A 22,237-nucleotide genomic window follows, 5' to 3' on the forward strand; every position below is an offset into this window, starting at 1 on the left:
GTTTGGGTTAGATATTCTTTATAATCGTTCATCTCCCGATTCTGATCTTCCAGTTTCTTTTTGTATCCTGTCAAAGTGGTTTTGAAATGGGTTTCAGTAGCTTGGATCTCTATTATGACTGCGTCTGATAGACGTTTAGCAGTTTTTATTATCAGGATAAGCCAGTCCCTGGTGCAGTGCCAGGCTATTTGTGCCCAGTCTTTTCTGAAAGTGACATCGTCGAGGAATATTCTTGGTGCGTTAGTGACTAGTAGGCCTTTGGGCGCTGTGTTGGTTCTAAGGTATTGTGCGAGGATAACGCCGTGTAGAATAGTGCGTATCCTGTTTCGCTTTTTCTCAGTAAGAGTGTCCCAGTCTGTAGTTTGCGCTATTGTAGTTGCTGTGTTAAAATCTGCCAAGAGTGAAGGGTCGTCGAGGATTTCAGTAACGTCATCCTCAGTGAAGGTTAGGCCTGTATTTTGTGCCATCTTGTATCGGTAAGGTGTCTCTCGCAGCTGTGCGCTGCCAATTATCAGCAAATCAAAAGGGAGAGAGAGGACTAGGTAAGCTAGTCCGGGTCCCCTGATTATATGTAGAGATATCAATATAGGACTAGCTAAGTTGTGTTAGTGAGACTCAGGAGGTACATCTGCGGACAAACCATTAGGTTTGGTCATGAAGCCCTCACACACCAACCTAGTTGGTGTCATGCTTCATCATCGGGCCCACCACAGTGACACCGAATGTGTCCCGGGTGTGCTGCGACTCCAGATTACTGAGGAGCTGGTATGCTTACTGAGTGTGCAGTGATAGTGAGAATGAACGTGAAAGGTTAAAAGCTATACAGGTGGTCCCAGTTCCCGAGGGTGAAAGGTAAATTTTAATATCTGGGCCCCTGTTAGCAAGATAAAAAGGCTGTGGACGATGTGGAGTGTATTAAGAGCTCCTACGTCCTTTGTGGTCTACATGTTTCAGCCAGGCCTTTTGATTAAAACTGGCTTTCCTCAGGACCAATGAGTATGTGTGGGTGACAATAAACTATATTAAGTGACAGTGTGTGGTAAAAAAGTGTTGCACGCGCTAAGGTGCTGTACGTGTAAGAGGGGGATTCCCTCTGCTTTACTGTACATAGAACATAGAAACAATACAGACATACAAGGGAGAACCAGTGAGAATGATATTTTACAAAACACAACAATTGGCCGGCTTCTAGTGTGCGTGAGCGACCTAGAGCGGCAGATAACGTGGCCATGAGCGTTTTACATGGCTGTAGTGATATATGGCGGTAAAGTTTTAAAACGCAGTGGCGGTGGTGGGCTACACAGCGAAACAAGCATAGCGTGAGGTACAGGTAAGTATGGTACATAATTCCTCACACTTGCTACTTGCTGTTAAAGCCTCATGGGTCACTTGGCAGGGAGGGGAAGAAGACCCTAAACGTTGTAAAAGGCCAGAGTTAGGATGGTACCTGTGGGGAGAAAATGCTGCTTACCCAGAGCGTCGTGTAGAGATCACTCGGTTACTCACGGTATTTCCGATCAGCGTGCTCCTGCGACCTATCGTCCTGCTCCAGTGTCCCGAGTGAAGTTTGCAAGGCTCAGGCATGGGCTTAAATAGCTGGTTCAATTGGTTGCACCTGGAAAAGGGAGGAGGGTGCGGTCGCGCTGACACAGAGTACGCGTGTGCAAGGAGACAGAGGCACTCGCGTCGCGCATGCGCGGAGATCAGTACCGCGCATGCGTGTACCGCAGATATCTACACATTAGCGCATGCGCATTAGAGAAGTGTAGAAAAATTATGGCAAGTGTCATGGGACCGATGTGTAATGGCCCTTTGGGGGTAAGGAGATGATATAACGCAACTAGTGGCGACATATACACACTAGCGCATGCGCGTTGGGGAAGTTGTCATGGGACCAATAAATAATGGCCCATTTGGGACAAAGAGATGATTAAAAAGCAACTGTTAGCGAATTAAAAAGGATTATAGGCAAATACAGAGATGGGACAGACCACGAGTCTGAGCGTGGACAGGGATACAGACTACCCTACATACCCTACTTCTACATCATGCCCAAAGTGCACAAAGGGGTCACCCCACCACCGGGAAGACCCATAGTGTCAGGCATCAAATCCCTCCTAGAACCGTTATCACGGTTCTGTGATCACTACCTCAACCCGCTAGTTCAGAAAACTCGATCCTACATCCAGGACACGAAACATCTCCTCAACATCATCAGAGATGTCAGTTTCGACCCAGATAAACATCTTCTGGTCGGACTGGATATTGAAAGCTTATATACGAGCCTCCCCCAAGATGCCACACTGAAGGTACTCCACGATGTCCTGATGGAGATTGATTGGCAACATCGCACCCCACGTCACTTCATCTTGGACTGCGCCTCATTAGCATTGAAAGAGAACTATTTCGAATATGAGGACACATTTTTCCTACAAACCAATGGTACCTCTATGGGGAGTGTCTTTGCGCCCAGCGTGGCGGGGCTATACGTCCATCATTTTGAACAAACGAACATCGAAGCCCCCACGAACCCCTACTCAGCTAACATAACAATTTGGCGTCGATATATCGACGACATTTTCATTGTCTGGGAGGGCAATGAGGAGACACTAAAAGACTTCCTCGCTTGGATCAACAACCTTGACCCGTTTCTCAAGTTCACCTGCACCAGCAGCCCAACAGAACTAGCTTTTCTGGACCTCAATATAAGACCTGATCAGGGAGGCTTAACAACAACCACTCACTACAAACCGACATCCAGGAACTCCTTACTGCGTTTTGACAGTTTCCACCCCAGACCTCTGAGGGAGAATTTGCCATTTGGGCAGTTTCTGCGCATACGCCGGAACTGCAGCAACCTCCACGATTTCAAACACCAGTCAAAAGCCTTGGTCCACAAGTTGGAAGACCGGGGTTATCCATCCAGAATCATTTCCAAATCCTGCAAAAGAGCACGCAACCAGAACAGAGAGGCTCTTCTCGAAACATTTGTCAAACCACAAGAAACGCCCATCATGACATGTGTCACCACCTACAATACCGCCTCAAACCAGGTCTCCAACATAATCCGCAAGAATTGGAAGATCATCAATTCAGGCACCAGGAACTGGGATCCCCCTCGGTTTGCATACAAAAGAGCCCAAAATCTGAAAGACCAACTGGTATCTACGAGACCCAGAAAGAAACAACAAACAGGCCAGACAATTTTGAATGCATGGGGTCTACCAGAAATAACAGGCCACCAACCATGTTACAATTGCAGCGTCTGCCACCTGACCACCCCTTCCAAAACATTATCTTTGGAAAATGGAAAAACCTGGACACAACGACAATTCACCAACTGTAACTCATCCAACTTAATATACTTGATCACCTGTCGTTGTGGCTTGAGATACATCGGTATGACCACCAGGAAAGTCAGAACCAGGATGACTGAACATAGAAGTACAATGCGCTGTGGTAAAAACATCAGCAAGCTGACCCAACACTTCATCACCGAAAATCACACCCCAAATGACTTCACCTGGACAGTCATTGAACAATTCGCACTATCCGGCTGCGATGAGAAAACACTACTCTCCAAAGAGCAACGCTGGATTTACCGCCTTTCAACCCACATAGAGGGGCTCAATGATTCCATTCCGTGAAATGCCTTATCCAAATAAACATTCCCTGTCTGCTCACAACATAAGTCTGTATCCCTGTCCACGCTCAGACTCGTGGTCTGTCCCATCTCTGTATTTGCCTATAATCCTTTTTAATTCGCTAACAGTTGCTTTTTAATCATCTCTTTGTCCCAAATGGGCCATTATTTATTGGTCCCATGACAACTTCCCCAATGCGCATGCGCTAGTGTGTATATGTCGCCACTAGTTGCTTTATATCATCTCCTTACCCCCAAAGGGCCATTACACATCGGTCCCATGACACTTGCCATAATTTTTCTACACTTCTCTAATGCGCATGCGCTAATGTGTAGATATCTGCGGTACACGCATGCGCGGTACTGATCTCCGCGCATGCGCGACGCGAGTGCCTCTGTCTCCTTGCACACGCGTACTCTGTGTCAGCGCGACCGCACCCTCCTCCCTTTTCCAGGTGCAACCAATTGAACCAGCTATTTAAGCCCATGCCTGAGCCTTGCAAACTTCACTCGGGACACTGGAGCAGGACGATAGGTCGCAGGAGCACGCTGATCGGAAATACCGTGAGTAACCGAGTGATCTCTACACGACGCTCTGGGTAAGCAGCATTTTCTCCCCACAGGTACCATCCTAACTCTGGCCTTTTACAACGTTTAGGGTCTTCTTCCCCTCCCTGCCAAGTGACCCATGAGGCTTTAACAGCAAGTAGCAAGTGTGAGGAATTATGTACCATACTTACCTGTACCTCACGCTATGCTTGTTTCGCTGTGTAGCCCACCACCGCCACTGCGTTTTAAAACTTTACCGCCATATATCACTACAGCCATGTAAAACGCTCATGGCCACGTTATCTGCCGCTCTAGGTCGCTCACGCACACTAGAAGCCGGCCAATTGTTGTGTTTTGTAAAATATCATTCTCACTGGTTCTCCCTTGTATGTCTGTATTGTTTCTATGTTCTATGTACAGTAAAGCAGAGGGAATCCCCCTCTTACACGTACAGCACCTTAGCGCGTGCAACACTTTTTTACCACACACTGTCACTTAATATAGTTTATTGTCACCCACACATACTCATTGGTCCTGAGGAAAGCCAGTTTTAATCAAAAGGCCTGGCTGAAACATGTAGACCACAAAGGACGTAGGAGCTCTTAATACACTCCACATCGTCCACAGCCTTTTTATCTTGCTAACAGGGGCCCAGATATTAAAATTTACCTTTCACCCTCGGGAACTGGGACCACCTGTATAGCTTTTAACCTTTCACGTTCATTCTCACTATCACTGCACACTCAGTAAGCATACCAGCTCCTCAGTAATCTGGAGTCGCAGCACACCCGGGACACATTCGGTGTCACTGTGGTGGGCCCGATGATGAAGCATGACACCAACTAGGTTGGTGTGTGAGGGCTTCATGACCAAACCTAATGGTTTGTCCGCAGATGTACCTCCTGAGTCTCACTAACACAACCTAGCTAGTCCTATATTGATATCTCTACATATAATCAGGGGACCCGGACTAGCTTACCTAGTCCTCTCTCTCCCCCTTTTGATTTGCTGACAGGTTTATTTTTATCATCCCTCTGAATATTAGTTAGGTACTCAGGGACATATTTATGAAAATATCAAGCAGGGCAGAAATTTACCTTGCTACTCTGCGTGATAGGAAAATGACAGAATGCAGCGTATTTAACATAATACAGCATATTCCTGTCTTTTCCCTGTGCTGGCGGACAACGTGCTGCCTTGCACCAATGTAGGGTTCCTTGCACCATTATGCAAAAATGCCTGTTATGTAAGCAGGATTTTTTTTTTCAGGAAGGGACACCTTCCTGCACCAAAAAATCCCATGAGGCATTTTCCACTATCTATGTGTACTGTAGAATGCAGCACACATAAGAAGAGGAAACAAAGAGGAGAAATAAAGATATGTCTCCTCATTACAAATCCTCTGGGCATGTTTAGCATTTTGACTCATTCCCAGGTCTAACAGTAACAGCAAAGCTGGGAATATGCCAACAATCATGAGTGGTACATGGGAACACCCACGTTCCACCCATGGTACGCCTCACTTGAGCAGAGTAATGCAATGCAGTGATTTGGACTGCAATATTCTAGATGTATTAAGCCAGGCAGGGCCACTGAAGCTGGCCTTGTGTGGATTGATAAATCTAACTGGAGAGCTGCATCACTCTTGCGCCACGTTGCATTGCGCAAGGATGACACAACTCTTTAATAAATATTCCCCTAATTGGTCACGGTAAGACTGTTTCCTGTCTTGATGATGTCTTGGGAAGCAAGTTTAAAAGGCATGTTTATTGTGCTGAGTAGGGTTGGACTGGCCATTTGGACATTCCCGCATGTCTCTTTTGGGCTGCTTTCAGGGCTGAATGGGATCCGTGATTCTGCATTGAGAGTTCTACGCTGACTTAATTGAAGAAACGTGTTGTGATATTCACCGCTCAAATTATTTTTTTATAAATAGACCCATATATCTACTGTGGGCAGAATGCCCCTCAAACTTACTGGATAAGACTTGCTTGCTACAATGCAAAACTGATTTAAACATTGTTACCAGCGCTGCTTCTGTATACACTGGTGCTGACAAGTGTTGTGGGTGCTTCTCCACTGAGGTATTTCAGAGTAGGTAAGGGTCTTTTGTTCACAGCCGTTGCATTGATGGGCGTGAATATGGCTGGTAGATCTGCTTTTAAGGGCATCAAAGAGGTGCAGGAGGTATGTTGTATCGACAGATAAGTTCAGAGGCAGCGTGGTTTCTACTTTTCTTTTATCTGATGATCTTCCTACAAAGAAAATGTTGATGATGTGGCTTTTATCTGTTTAGCGGGTGAAGCAGTATGTGCTTGATGTCTTTGTACAGGGACTCCACCTCCATTTATGGATTTGGGGGTAGTAAGTATGTAGTAGGCTGGTTTGGCTGCAGGGAACATTTCAGTACGAATAGGTCATAATGACGTTGTTTTTGCACCATTTATTCTTATTTGTTATAGATTGTTCGATTGTAATGCCTTTGTAGGGTGTCAAGGAGGATAGTCCTTCCATTTTATTGATTATAAAGGAATGTGACTGCCCATGTTGGCATTCAAAGTGCTGAGAATCCAGGAACAAGAACACCTTGGCAGTAATTGGCATCGGGGTTTGCATGGTGAGTGGATCTTCCATCAGTGTGTCAATGGAGTTCTCTTTCAGGTAGTGCTATTGCTGCTTGTATTGTTATGGGTGGCCTTGGTTATTGTTTTGTTTTGATGAAGAATGCAAGGGCCAAAAGGTCTGTTCTATCTTTTACAGATATGAGTAAGTGGTATTTAAGAGGCTTCTTTGAGGCAACGATTAGAATGGGACTATTGCCAGAATGTTTGTTAGTTCCTTGGCTTGCTAGGTGATTTTGTGTGTATTTAGAAGGTTGAAGAATGTTGCTTGCATTTTTCTTACTCAAGGTGGTAAAGATACTGTGTGGGTTTCTTTAAATGCTTTTGGATTATATTTGATAAATTATGTGTTTGTATATACCAGTGGGTTCTATTAAATATATGTGTTTGTGTAAACTTATAATGGACATGTAAAGCTCAACACTTTATCCAGAAAACTATGAATTTAAACACCGTTTTGTTTGTGATTAAAATGTATCTATCAAACCGCACCTGAACACTCTCCTGCCCATCAAAATTACACCCTTGTCAAATGAACATTTTTCCTACTAATCTATAAAAAAGTGTCCAACTACCTGACACTTATCTCTTCCTCTTTGCCCTCTGTTAACAATCAGACAAGTGCATCCCTTCACAAACATGCATGTTTAACTTCTCTGTTCTTAAAGGCCCTGAATATTGCCTCTCTTCTTCCAATAAATTAACCCACCTTTTTCCCATCCATATCTTAACATCCTTTCCTTCCAAGATTCAACATATTATGAACTTGCACCACTATACACTAGTAACTCTCATTCTGCTTTGTAATCTATGACCCATAAGCAAGAAAACTACAGTAATTCCATACCACTTTAACTTCTGGTCTCTATCACTTCACCTCTGCCATGGTTGTCCAGTGAGCCATTGACACATATAGCACACAATACTGCGTGCACTTTTTTCAAATATACATCTTTTACTTCTTGCCTTGGGAAGTATCAGTTTCACCCTGAGCAAGACATTCTCAACTCCTTTCACACCAGAATATTGAAAAAGAACTGTTGTCAAATTACCTGACTCTTCCTCCCTTTTCTATGAAGCTGTTTAGGTCGCCTACACAAACATTTCTCAAAAAAGCAATCAGTTGATGAGAAATCTTTTTTGGCACGTTACCAAATTAACCCCAAATTTAAAACCAAGTGCATCCTAGCAACTTGTCAAACATACTTTGCAACAACACCAATCCCAACCTAACTGGCGTGCACTCAAAAGAAGACCATTGAAGTTCTTCAGCTAGGTAGTGGGTGTTGCAGAACTGCAAGAGGTTGGAACTATAAGTTGTATCCCCACTCTAGCTCAAGACCCATTAGTCCTTGCACATCTTTTCTGGATGGTTCAAAGTAAATGCTGCTTGACTACCCAAGGCTTGAACTAAATCTGAACCTCAACTCCTTGCATTGATGCCTGGTCTGCTGTTGTTAAGCCTGTCAATATTGAAGTATGTCTAGCTGATTCAAACTCACTAGTATTGTTCGCACAAAGTATGAATAAGGCCTTTTATTCACTCATCACAGATGGGTGAGTGTTGCACCAAGACCTTCCCTGTCAAATGCAGTTGGACCTTACCTATAGAGGTGACTCTTTCTACAGAGAATGCTGTCCATCATGAAAGGTTTCCTAATTTATTGCAGGGAGCACCCTGCACCATTCCAGCTCCCATGAGCCACTGCTTAGTGCAGTGTGAGCACAGGTCAATATCCAAAATCAGTGATGTGAATATTTGAAGTGCTTGGAGCTGTTTTGGAGATCCTCCTACCCTGTTAGGTTGTACAAAGGTCCAGCACCAACATCACTCAAATGCTAAGTGGGTCATGAGATTGCCGACTGGATTGCAAGATCCCTTGCACACTTGCATGTAGGGGGTCAGAGAACTCTCACCACAGCAAGAGGCTTCACCTGGCTCCAAGTTGTTACCCTGTGCGGGTGCTCTCTTGAGTGCAAGAACTAGCACAGTCCTTGAAGACGATCTTGGCCTCTCTCGGTTGTCCACTGTGGGAGATCCTTGACTACGGACAGTGGTTTAAAGATTTGGCTATGAAGCCTGGTCAGTTGTTCAGTACAAGACCTGTTTCCACCACTAAAGGGTGAAGAATTTTGTAAACAACAAGGGATTAGGGATATCACTACTTCAAGTTCAAGTTCCCTGGGAAGGCATAAAGTCTGCACCATGGACACCAGGGGCTGACATATGGTGACTACAATAGCATGTACATTTCTCATGTCCGGATAACAGTCCATCGATTTTTTGCCTGACAATTGGGATGGACTCTTCCAATGAGGAGCAGGTTCAGTACTGATTTGCATAAGGCGGTCCTTTGGAGCAGCATGGTGGAAACAAAAATCATAGACCTTGCCCAGTAGTTCGGTCTGGACCATTCCTAATCGAGCAGGACCACAGCTGATTTCATGTGGCCTGAGATGGTGTGATGGGCAAATAAACAATACAGTGGGATGCATCCCCAAGTAATTGCCATGGGCCGAGCTTAATTCAAGCAGTCCACTCATCACTATTTTATATCTTTTGATTCCAGCTCTTCGGCAGGGCCTTAACACAGGCCTCAACAGCCCTGTGATGCGGCGGGGCCCTGAGCGGCAGGGCAGCCCCTCAGCACAGTTCTCAGGCCTAATAGCTCCAAATCAAATATGGAGCTGGGGCCCCTCTGTGTACCTTGCAAGGGGGCCCCTTCAACTATTGTTACCCACTGCTCTATGGCATCCATTTGACCTGTCCGTGCATAATATTTCAATCTGTTAAACCTGCAATTAACACCAAAATGCTCAACTATTGTAACAGCTTCTTCATCACAGCATCCCATTTATTTGTTCTCAAGGGAAAACAACAGAAGTGTGCCTCCAAAACTTTTTTCAAGCTTCCTAAAAATATATAGTTTTCAACACCTCACGTTCAGTTTTGTTTATTTCTCAGAAAAAGGTGGACCAATCTGTAGAAAAATGTATAGGCCTGCATTGCTTCCATTATTCAAAGGAAAAAGGCCTTCTTCAGTAATCCATTATATAGCTAGGTATTAGTTTGGCAACAATACCTAATTGTTTTAAAAAGTAATGCTTAACCCCTTCCCTGCTCACGACAGAACCACGCCGTCATGAGCACATGCTGTGGCCGCTCCACCCACGCAGCACTTATTCCCCGCCTGTGCGGGCGAATTAGTGGGTGAGCGGAGTCGTGACGAAACCACGCCGTCATGAGCACAGCTCACCTGTGGCTCATGACGGTATGGTTCCGTCACGCGCATGGCGGCACCGCGCTTCTCCCTTCCCCCACAGTGCCGCGGCGGAATTACCACCGCAGCCAAGGGGTTAAGGTCCGATTCTTTTCGAATGCCAATTTTCTTTTTTTTTTTAAATATGGCCTCCCCTTTTTAATGTTTTACGTTGAAGGGTTAAAGGGTTTGAGATTTTCACACTGAACTGTTGGTCACTTGCTGCAAGTAAATATATTTCCCAATCAATCAATGATTTATGTCGATATGATATCAGGTGAATTTTGTTTTCATTCGGTGGTGCGCTTTACACCTTCATTCAAAAGATGTGGTTAGGTTCTTTCAGTGCAACTTATATCCTTTGCAATTTATTCAGAAGCATCATGAAAAAATAACTTGTCCCAAACCAAAGATGTAATGATGAAAAAAACTGACTTTGGTGATCCGCTGTCACTTAGAAATCGTTCAGTGATTTTGAACTATAAATTGTTCCTGAACCAAGATGTGTGTTCATATCTAGGTTAACCAGGCATGAAATTATTAATTATAGCCTTCCAGCCCACTTAAATTAATTAAAAAACGTACATAACACGAAGGTGTTTATTTGCCTAAATACATTTCAATTTAAGCCGAAATCACAGTGGCGGCTGGTGGATTTTAAAAGTGGTTGAGTGCAAATTTTATACCTGAGTAAGTTATTTTTTCTTGACACCTTTGAATAAATTGCAAAAAAAATAAGTTACAGTGAAAGTAACTAATCGCATCTTTTTAAAGAACGTCTATAAAATGAGTAGGAACATGGATGTGATTAGGGTTTTCCCGAAAGAAAATACTGGAAAGAAATTATTCAAATGATGGATTTTATGTCAAGACCCAGAGGCTAAAATATGCTATAAATCCTTTATTGCCACCACTCAGAAGCATGTTAAAAGTAACCCTGGGCGGAGTTTGCGGAGTTGCACTATGCGAAGTGCAAAAAAAACTCCGCCACACTACGCGGAGCTCCGGGAGCAGCGGAGTACGGTAGAAAAACGCTGTTTGCGGTGATTGTACAGTGCTGGATGCTTGTCCGCACTGTGCAATCATTGCGAACAGCACCACGCACAGCGCAAGCTTATCTTTTCTGCCGCTCTAGTAGATTTTTACTCGAACTGTAGCTTTTTCAACGTCAGCGGGAGGTGACTCACTCCCGCTCGCCAACTTGACGTTGGTGAAGGCGAGCGAGGAAAAAACTCTGCTGGTCTGCACGAAGCAGAGTTTTTCAGAACTCTGTGAGCTCCGTGTAACGTGGAGTGCGGGAAACTCCGCAAACTCCGTGAGCGGAGTTCACCGCCCAAGGTTAGTTAAAAGCTTCTAGAATAAATATATATAGAACTTTGAACATCATTCTAACACAATAAACCCCCCAGAAACCAGTCCTCTTCCTTATTTTATTGTTCCTGCTCAATGAGATTAGTACTATTTTATTTTCCTGTTTGACTTTTATTACTCTAGTTTGTTGGTGTTTATGAGCACTCTGAATGAGAGTTTACTTGAGTGTGCTGCTTTTTGAGTTTATGCAGCTACGCTGTTTGCTATTGTCTGTGTCTTTTAGTCCCCTTCTGTCGACATTTCTATCCCTTAGCTGCCCAGATTTAGCTTAGTTAGGCCTTTGCCTGTTTTCCATGGTGACTCTTGTTTCACACCATGACTTTCTCTTTATCCCTCTCCTTGGAAGCTTTGGAGGTTATGGGGCCTAGTTTCTTTTGGCCCACGGACTAACCAATGTTTTTGTCGGAAAAGCCTTGTGATGCCGAGACGTTTCCATGGTTGCAGCCAAGCGAGCGCAAGCATTCCCTCACCTCATGCAGTGTTAGGCTCACCTTTGTGATGGAGACCTCAGATGCATGGTGTGCAGGGAATGCAGCATTGTGTCTCCTCCTGTGACACAGTTGAAGTCCCAGCGTCTGACATCCCTCATAAGTGAACACACTGATGAGCCTCTAGACGGCTGACAGTCTGTTTTTCTGTCAGTTTCACCTGTGTGGCACCGCACTGCCTCCGTAGCGGCTGTTAAATCAGAACTTTGTTTCTGACAGGACTTTCTTCTCGCCTCACAGTTTTTTTTAAGGAGGGCAGGGAAGCGTGCACATTGTCTTCAAGGCTGTGAGTGTTATTTGGTGGAAATTGCTCCCTTTTCAGATAAATTCAATGACTTGGCTATTTGTTTCAAGGTTTTGCCCATTATACATTTATTTTGTGACTTCAGACCCATTATACTTTTTGTTGTGCTTTTGAGAGCACAATAGTATGTATATGTATATTTTTTAGGGTAAGCCTCCTGGAAGTTTATTAGAGTATATTTTGTGCTCTTTTGGAAAGTTTATTAGTGTGTATATTTTAATTTTGTGTACAATGGAGCAGGCTGAAGGATCCTTGGAGGATAAGTTAAATAAGGCAATTGAGAAAATCACTACTGAAGTGTCTATTGGGATGGAAAGGAAATTAGAATTGTTGGCTTCAAAATCATCCATGACGGATGAGGAGCATTTTTGGTCTGCGCCAGCGAGAGAAGCTGCGCACGGCTCAGCCAAAAAGCTTCTCAGAAGAGGAAGCATGTGACTACCAGTATTCCACTGGGTAAGAAGACGAGATCTACCTTGGTAAAGCATGTCTGTTGTGTTGACAGGCAAGAAGAGGATACCACTGGCATCAAGGATGGGCAGGCGAAAGGTCTGATATGATGATGTGTCAAAAAGAGGGCGCAGAGAGATAGCCGTGATTTGTGATGAATCCTTCCTTAGTGCGAAGGTAGAACTTAGTTGCTCACCCAACTTCGATTCAGAGGACGATGTGAATTTAATAAAAAGTTGACAAACGGAAGGCACTTTGAGTAAAGAGAGTGGTTTTCTTTTAGACCCTTTGGGTCAGAACATGTTTGACCCTTTAATGATTAAACACACTCTTTCACCGGGATGGTCCCGTTCAGACCATGTTGCTGAATATATTCAATATTGGATTTGAAGGGAGATACCTAAGGAGGTGCGCATAAGGTTAGGGTCTGAATGCCCATGTCCCTCCATTGATAAAAGGTGTTGATGACACCAGAACTTGATGCCAAGATTATCGCATATATTGCGAAAGGGGGACGTGACCTCAGTATAAGTATTTATAGAGGCCTTAAATCCTGTCAGGACAGGTTGTTGGATGTGGTTGGCCCACTGACCACATCTTTTGACATGGCTGAGAAGGCCCACGTGAAGAAAGAAAGCAAGGGGAAGATATAACTGCGGTGACAGAAGAGGCAGAGGAATGACAGATAAGTCTAGACATTTCTGTTATTCCCTTAAAATTGGGCTGCAGACTTGCCCAATTTTATCAAGGATGGTTATAGATCCCAAGGGACCCTTGGGTTTTAGAAACTGTTCAGGGATTTCTGATAGAGTTTATAGCTCACCCATTTCAAGAGATTTTGCCAAGACTTTTAGTTCTCTCAAAGGATCAGATGAATCTGATAGATATAGAGGTTCAGAAACTATTAAAGAAAGGAGCGATAGTAAGAGAGAGAGAACAAGTGGATGGTTTTGTGAGCAACATATTTCTGGTAGAAAAGAAAAGCAAAGGCATGCTTCTAATAATAAATCTGAGAGAACTTGGATGGTTTACGATCACTTCAAGATGGAGGGTATCCACCTATTGAAGGATGTGTTTCAGAATGGGGATTGGATGACTTGACTATACCTAAAGGATGCCTATCTTAACATTCCAATCTGGATTAATCACCAAAGGTTTCTGAGGTTTTTGTGGAGAAAAAAGATGTGGAAGTTTGTTTGTTAGCCTTTCGGCCTGGGATCAGCACCCTGATGCTTCACAAAGGTCCTAAGACCAGTGACAGCGTATCTGAGAGAGAAATACATGCATCTGATAATTTATTTAGACAATATTTTGTTAATGGATCAGGAAAAAAGAATTCTACTGTCGCATACAAAACTAGCTGTAGGCTTACTGGAGTCCCTGGGTTTTTTGATAAACAGAGCAAAATCACAGTTTGTACCAAGTCAACAAACCCAACTCATAGGCTTGGTAGTAGACACAGTGGAGAGTGTATTAAAGTTACCCAAAGAAAAGTTGAAGAGGATTTGAAAGTAAATAAAAAATACTCTCAGGTCAAAATGTATCTCTTTAAGAATGTTAGCACGTATTGTTGGCCTTCTGTCATCTACAATTCAAGCTATTTTCCCAGGTCCTTTACATTACAAGGCTTTACAGAGAATAAAGGATTTTCATTTGAGAAATGGTTTAAAGTATTCAAAGAATATTTGGTTAGCCCAGGCAGCAGAACAGGAATTGACTTGGTGGCTGAGAAATATGGAAGCGTGGAATGGGCAATCATTTTTTGGAGAAAATGCAGATGTGATTGGGGAAGTAGATGCAAGCTTGGAGGTTTGGGGTGCAAGCTGCGTATTGCAGAGAACTGATGGGTTTTGGACAGAGAAGGACATTATTTACATATAAATTATTTGGAGCTGTTAGCAGGTTCTTTTGCGATAAAATGCTTTGGAGATTAAACTGACAGATGTTCTATTATTTTAAGGAGGGACAATGTATCTGCAGTAAGGTATGTAAACTGGTTAGTAGGCCCTCAATCAAAGGGCCTGGCAGACTTAGCAAGGGTTCTTTTGGTAGTACTGCATGGAGAGAAACATTTTTTCAGGCAGAACACAACACAGGCCAGTCAAATTCAGTGGCAGATTGGTTCTCAAGGAATTTTTATGACTCCAGCGACTGGACCTTAGACCGGAGTGTATTTTTGGAATTGAATTTTTTGTGGGGCCCTTTTGAGGTAGGCTTTTTTGCAAACAGAATCAATGGTCAGCTGAACAGGTTCTTCAGTTGGCACCCAGATCTGGACTCAGCCAGGATAGATGCGTTTCTCCAGGATTGGAGAGGTCTCCACCTCTATGCCTTCCCTCCCTTTGCAATGATCAGCAGAGTGACAGGAATGATTTGCAAATGGAGAGAGACGGTGGTGGTTATCAGCCAGTTTTGGAGTTCTCAAGCTTGGTACTCTATGTTACTAGATATAAGTGTGTAATTCCCAATACTTCTTCCAGTGTTTCAGGGGATCTTACGGGGTCCTCAAGGAGAAATAAATGTCCTCTAAGAAACAGGTCATCCCCAGCTTGTGGCTAGGAAATTTTCAGGAAAGTCTGGAAAAAGCTAGGCCTTTCATCAGAGGCTTCAAGACTCATTGAGGAATCCTGGGCACCAGGAACTAGGAAAGTCTACAGATCGGCCTGCAATAAGTGGAATGGTTAGTGTGTGGAAAGGGATATGGATTCCATATCAGCGGATGTAGTTCAGGTGTTGAACTTATTAACTGACTTGTTCTCAAAGGGTTTAGCTTACAGATCAGTGAATTTACATAGATTGGCTATATGACAGTTGGTCAAGATGTGATGGTGAGGAGATTGCTAAGGAGCATCAGATTGGCTAAACCTCCAGGTACTAGATATACTGCCCTCTGGTGTGTTTCAAACATTCTTCTCTCTCTAGATCATGGAATAAAAATATAGGCTTAAGTTTAAAGGACTTATCCTTCAAACTGATGATGTTGCTGTGCCTGCCTTCTTTCTGTGGGGTCTCAGATGTTCGTGCTTTAGAGATCGGTAGTAGGTGTTATACACCTGAGGGTATTTGTTTCCATGTTAAACAAAGAACCAAAATGAACTCCTCAGTCATCTTTTACCCATATTTGGTTGAAAAGGAGAAGCTATGTATGGTATGTTGTGTGAATGAAGATGATCTAGAATGATGTTGTTGAGACCTCCCGGGGTGGAACAATTACTTATTACTTTTAGACACCCCTATAAGGCTGTTTCCTGTCCCACTCTGGCGAGGTGGCTGAAAGACTTGATGAAGAAATCTGATATTGATATAGGTATGTTTGAAACGCATTCAATTCGAAATACGGCTTCTTGTAAAGCATGTGTCATGGGTGCAAGACATCCTACGTTGTGCTGATTAGTCTTCACACTCTCTGTTTAGACACTTTTTTTCAAACCTATTGATTGTGCAGCAAGACGTTTGGTGAATATGCTTTGAACTTGCATAATATTGATCTCCAGGACTTGACATAAAATACAGATTTTCCACACAGCCTTGGTGGGCTGAATATTTGGATTTTTTTAAAGGCATGGAGGCTAATATTATCCCTCCCCTTTTTATCTCAATCCTGATGTTATTTGTTTTTGTCAATACAGGACAAGCCTAAAAATCGATCCACTGGAGAATTAGATTCCCAATTTTTTATTCAGCAAGACTAATGAAACAAGAAGTCGTTCGTAAACCAGTTTGGTTGAACAAGAGACAGCGCGCTTTTCAAGTTCATAAGTTTTACATCCTTTTTCAGTCCATTTAAGTGTTACTTCATTTTGCAGTTCATAAAATAAGGAAGAGGACTGGTTGCTAGGGTTTTTTATTGTGTTGAAATGTTGTTCGAAGTTCTATATTCTTTATTCTAGAAGCTTTTAGCATGCTGCTGAGTGGTGGCAATAAAGGATTTACTGCATAATATTAGCCTACATGTCTTTAATATAATTCAGATTTTCAGCCCACCGAGGCTGTGGAAAATCTACATTATACGGTATATGTTTCCTACAAAGTTTTGTAGTACAAATGCGAAGAAAACAGAAACAAGTCAAAAATATCCCCTAGTCTAAAACTGGTCTGCTAGGAAAATGCCCTATGAGCGACGGTCCCCGGCAAGCACACGCACCCACCAATGGAAATAGGCACACCACATGTTTCCTTTGTGTAACACATCTCTACCTCTTCACTGTATTGGTCAATATAGTCAGACAGGTGGTAACATTGTCCATGGAAAACACTAAAAATATTAGATGGCTTACGGCATTGGCACTCCTGCCACAACACCACTGCTAGTAATAATCAGAGAATGAAGGGATGGAATTAGCCCATGGGGTACCACAGGGAGCCTGAAGACCTTTGGCTCGGTGGTGTCTACAGGAATAAGGAGGAAACAGCATGGCTGTGCAACTGGCACCTGAAACGACCTTTGAGTGATGCTTCAGGAGCAGTGAGACACAACTGGATGAAATAAAAGTGCAATGAAAACATTTTAGTGGCTTTGAGTGTCTGCAAAGCACTTCTTTTTTTGTCATTTTTTGTAGTGCGTAAAAATAAATAAGAGCTTTAAATATGATAAGACGGACAGTGGGCACTGTGTCCACTCAGGACAGCATCCATTGCAGTCTCCTTAAGCCCTCACTGCTGGTGAGTGGTGACTAATGAGAGGAATACCTGCAATCAAGGCCGGCCTTAGTGCTGATGGTGCCAGGTGTGATAATTGTAGTTGGTGCCCTCCTCCACCCAGTGACCGCCTTCTTCATGGATTCCCTCTCTACTACCCTCCAACGGTGCCTTTCATCTCTCCATAGACCCTGCCTCACATGCATTTTATTTCTTTTATAGCACTATGCATCCTACTGTAGTGTGTCAGGGCGATTTACATGACACACAAATTATAGAGACAGTAAATCTTATAAGTGAGCAAATCAATGCATAAGAAATGTTACATAAAACCATGAGGTGTATGTTGTAAACAATAAAAGATGAATCCAGCAGAGACTTCTATTTAAGTTTAGAAGTTTATTCACAGCACAGGAACAAACCTGCATCCCACCATCTGGCCAGGCTCCAACTGTCTAAGCTGGAATGCTAGCCAGGTAACAATTCAAGAAAGAATATTCACAATATTCTAAAGGAGGAAACTACTAAAGACATAAAGAACAGACTACACAATGCAAACAAAATAAAATCATATTTACAACACATCTCCCTCCCTTGGAACTCTGAAAAGAAAACAAAACAGATACAGCATAAAAGAGTCAACAAATATAATCGTCCAGATATACAAGTGGACGATGAGTATGCGAACTCCTCATACTGTTATTAATTGAATCGTTATATAATGAGAGATTATCTTGAAAACTATAACTTTGGTCCTGAACACCAATATTGCGCGAGGCATCACCATCACTTACTTCCCTCCTAATTTCTGACAGAATTGAAGAATTCACATTACTTTGAGTAGATAACATATAGCAATTAATATTTGAACACAAGTCAGAACTGACATCATTAGAACTGACATTGGAAGATTTATGATACAAAGCAACTCTACGATAATTCCATTTCTCACCATTTTCCAGAAGAACATAATGTGGGAAGACCTGTTTAACAGAGAAAGGACCTCTAAATTTCGAAAGCCCATTTGAAATTCTTCCAGGTTTAACTTTGATAAGATCACCAACAGAAATTGAGACAGAAACCTTATCCGTCACTACTTGGGAGGAACACTTTTCATTATGATTTTTCAACCAAGACGGTGTCAGTTTTGTATTGGGAGGTCTACCTCGCATTAACTCAAAAGGAGATTTGAGATCTTGCTTGTGAGGAGTAGAGCGATAAGCCCACTCCATCTCCTGAACCTTATCATTTGAAAAACAACCCAATGCACGCGTCATTTGAATAATGCCATTTACTAATCTGTTCACCCTCCCACAAATACCATTACCCTGTGGATTATACAGACTGGTCTGATGATGAGTTATCCCGCAACTCTCTAAAAACAACTTCAGTTTGTTAGACGTCAACTGTGTCCCATTGTCAGTTATCAAGACAAGGGAAACCCTCATCAATGAATACACCTTTGAGAAAATTGATTGTGGAGTAGTGATTTCTCTAACAAAATTTACAGTGAGCCATTTAGAAAAACAGTCTACAACCACGATTGCAAACCGTTGATTAAATGGCAATTCGTCCATTGGGCCTATAAAGTCCAGGCAAATATTATGCCAAGGCTGATCAAGAAAGGAAATCCTACCAACACTTTGAGCACCCACTATCTTTAACCTCTTTTCCCCCACTTTGCAAATACTGCAATGTTCAGCACATTCCACCGCATCTGTATCAATAGATGGCCACCAGAAATGTATCTTTATTCTACGTTGAGTAAGGGTTTGGCCTAACTGCCCCTCATGAGCCAAACTAAGTAGCTTGTGTCTTAAAGAATAAGGAGGAATAAATCTATCTCCCCTCATTAACACCACACCATTGGAAACTGATAACTCGTCCAACACCTTGATGAAAGATCTTACAGATGGCTCAACTGTACTCTCTTCAGGTCCCCAATTTGATAAGATCAATGACCTTCTTCAAAACCAAATCACTCTCCATACCCGAACACCACTCCTCCCTGGTAAACGAACCGTCACCAAGAGATATTACATCTTGACGAAAAGCAACTGCACTTTCCTCCTGTGATTCTAACACAACATCACCACTTTTCTCCAGCTGAAGAGGAAGCCTGGACAAACAGTCTGCCTGGATGTTTTTCCAACCGTGAACAAAATGCAATTCAAATTGAAAATCTTTCAGCCTTGAAGCCAACCTCGCCAATCTGGGTGAACCTTTCCCCGCACCCCCAGTAGCCAATACATTCACTAAGGGTTTGTGGTCTGATCGTAACAAAAATCTGGTACCCCACAAATATGTCCTGAAGTAGTGCGTACCCCAGGCAGCAGCAAGCGCCTCCCGCTCTATCACTGAATAATTACGTTCAGAAGAGGTCAGAGGTCGAGAAGCAAACGCAATGGTTTTTTCTTCATTCCCATGTCTTTGTAAAAGAACTGCACCTAAACCAATGCTGCTTGCGTCCACCATCAAAATTGAAGTGCGTTTAATATCAAATGGCATTAAGACCTTTGCATTAGACAATTCACTCTTAATCTGATTAAAGCAACTCATGTGCACTGCACCCCAAACAAACCTGACACCTTTTTTCAATAAGCCCCTCAGAACAGCGGTCTTACTAGAAAAATCCTTGACAAATTTTGCATAAAATTCAATTAAGCCCATAAAGGATCTCAATTGATCTTTGTCAACAGGACATGGTGCTAATTCAATTGCTGATATCAAATTCTCCTTGGGTTTAACTCCATCTGCCGAGAGTGCATAACCCAAATATTCTATTTCCCGTACCACAAATGAGCATTTCTCCTTACGCAGAGTGAGACCAGCTTCATCTATTCTAGACAACACAAGTTTAAATACTTCATTATGTTCACACATAGTATTACCAAAAATGTGTATGTCATCCTGAAAGAAAATTACCTTCTCTATGCCCATGAAAATTTCCGTAACCATTCTTTGAAAAATACTGCCGCGGATATCAGCCCAAAGGGCAATCTAGTAAATTGAAATGCCCCCTCACCAGTTATGAACGCTGTGAGATGTTTCGACTCCTCATGAAGCCCAATTTGGTGATATGCGTGTTTGAGATCGAGTTTACTGAAAAACTTTTCTCCCTTTAGAGTAGTGACCAGTTCACCTATATTATGTAACGGAAAGACATCAGCCACAACACACTTATTTAAGGATCTCAGATCCACACAAAATCTATTTTTTTTATCAGCCTTTTGGGTAATAACCACCGGAGAAATCCACGAGGAAGCTTACACCGGTTCAATTATCCCCCCTTGAAGCATTTCCTTTAAGACACCCTTGACATCCTCCCTTACCACGATAGGCACTCTGCTAGCTTTGTGCTGAACTGGGATTGCGTCCTTCTTCAACAGGATTCTATGTACATACCCTCTTAACTCCCCCAGCTCATTTCTGAAGACCTGCTTGAAATTAAGTAAAATATCATTGATACTAAAATCATCAACTACCATCACTTGTTCTTCAGCCCTGGGGTTGACAATAATGTGAAGATCATATTGATGCATCCAACCTAATATAGCCAGACCATCAACCGATATGTTCTGTTCTTAAAATGTATCTCACTTTCAAAATAACCAAGGAAATCAATTGTTTCCCCCTGGTAGCCCATAGGAGAAATATCACTACTTAGAAGTGATCTTTGACCCCAAACTTGTTTCAACAATGACTCTGGAAGGATGGTCCATTTTGAACCTGAGTCAACCATTAAACTGATATTTTTGTTATCAATAACAAAATCAGCTTTAGGGCGCTTCTCCTTTTTTTCTTGACAAGCACCTACGCTAGAGTCTTCTATAACCAGAATTTTGTTCAAATCCCTTTTTATGTCATCCGGATCATTTACTACAGTAACTCTAGCATTAGTCTTGTTCTTGCACATTTTGGCAAAATGCCCTATTTTCCCACACTCCAAGCACTCTTTGTTGTTTGCAAAGCAAAACTTTGCTTCCGAACTATGAGCATTACTGCCACACCTTGAACAAACCTTGCTCTGCCATTTGTTGTTCTGTTGCATAAAGTTTTTCTTTAGTAAAACATACCCGTTTTTCCTAACCAAAGCTACAGCCCCACCTTCATTATCACTATTCTCACTATTAATTCAACATTTTTGAGACAATTCAGCAATTGTATGCTCAGTCCTACTTTTTTGCAATTCCCTCATGCACTTCTCAGATTCTTCAACTAACTTAGCTAGATCAATTGCAACTTTCAGTGTTGGGTTTTTCGCTGCCCACAATCTCTCCTGTATTTTACGATTGTTACACTGAACAATCAGTTGGTCACGTATAAGCTCATCAGTCATTTGACTAAAATTACATTTCACTGACAACTCACGTAACCGGGCAACAAAATCATCAATAGACTCCTCTTCACGTTGTTTGTTCTTGTAAAACTTGTACCCGTTCATCACCAGGTTCTCCTCTTTCGCAAATCTTGTTTCCAGTCTGAAAATTGCCTCTTTAAATTCGTCAAGCACGGATTGAGAGCCAGAAGGTAAAACTTGAGGCAAATATTTAAATATTCGCTGACCTTCTTTTCCTAAAGTGTTCATCAACAAAGCTTTCTTTCGTTTCGGTAAAAAGCTTCACCATCCAAGGCTTCTATATAGTTATGAAACATAGCTATCCAATCTTCCCAAGAGATAGTGGGATTTCCGGGTTCACTTAGGAACTGAGGAGGCAAAGCTACATTGACTTGTGGAGACATTAGAACACTCTAGATTCTCTAAGTTACATAAAATCGAAAGTTCAGGGTGTTAATTGATAAAAACACTTTAAATATGTTAACCTAGAGTTGACTCCACTCCAAAACTCAACAGTCACAAGAATAACATTTCATATAAATCGGCTACATCAAATTTGGTTAATAACATAAGT

The sequence above is a fragment of the Lissotriton helveticus genome, chromosome 4_1, assembly GCF_964261635.1.
Source record: "Lissotriton helveticus chromosome 4_1, aLisHel1.1, whole genome shotgun sequence".
Classification (NCBI taxonomy): Eukaryota; Metazoa; Chordata; class Amphibia; order Caudata; family Salamandridae; genus Lissotriton; species Lissotriton helveticus.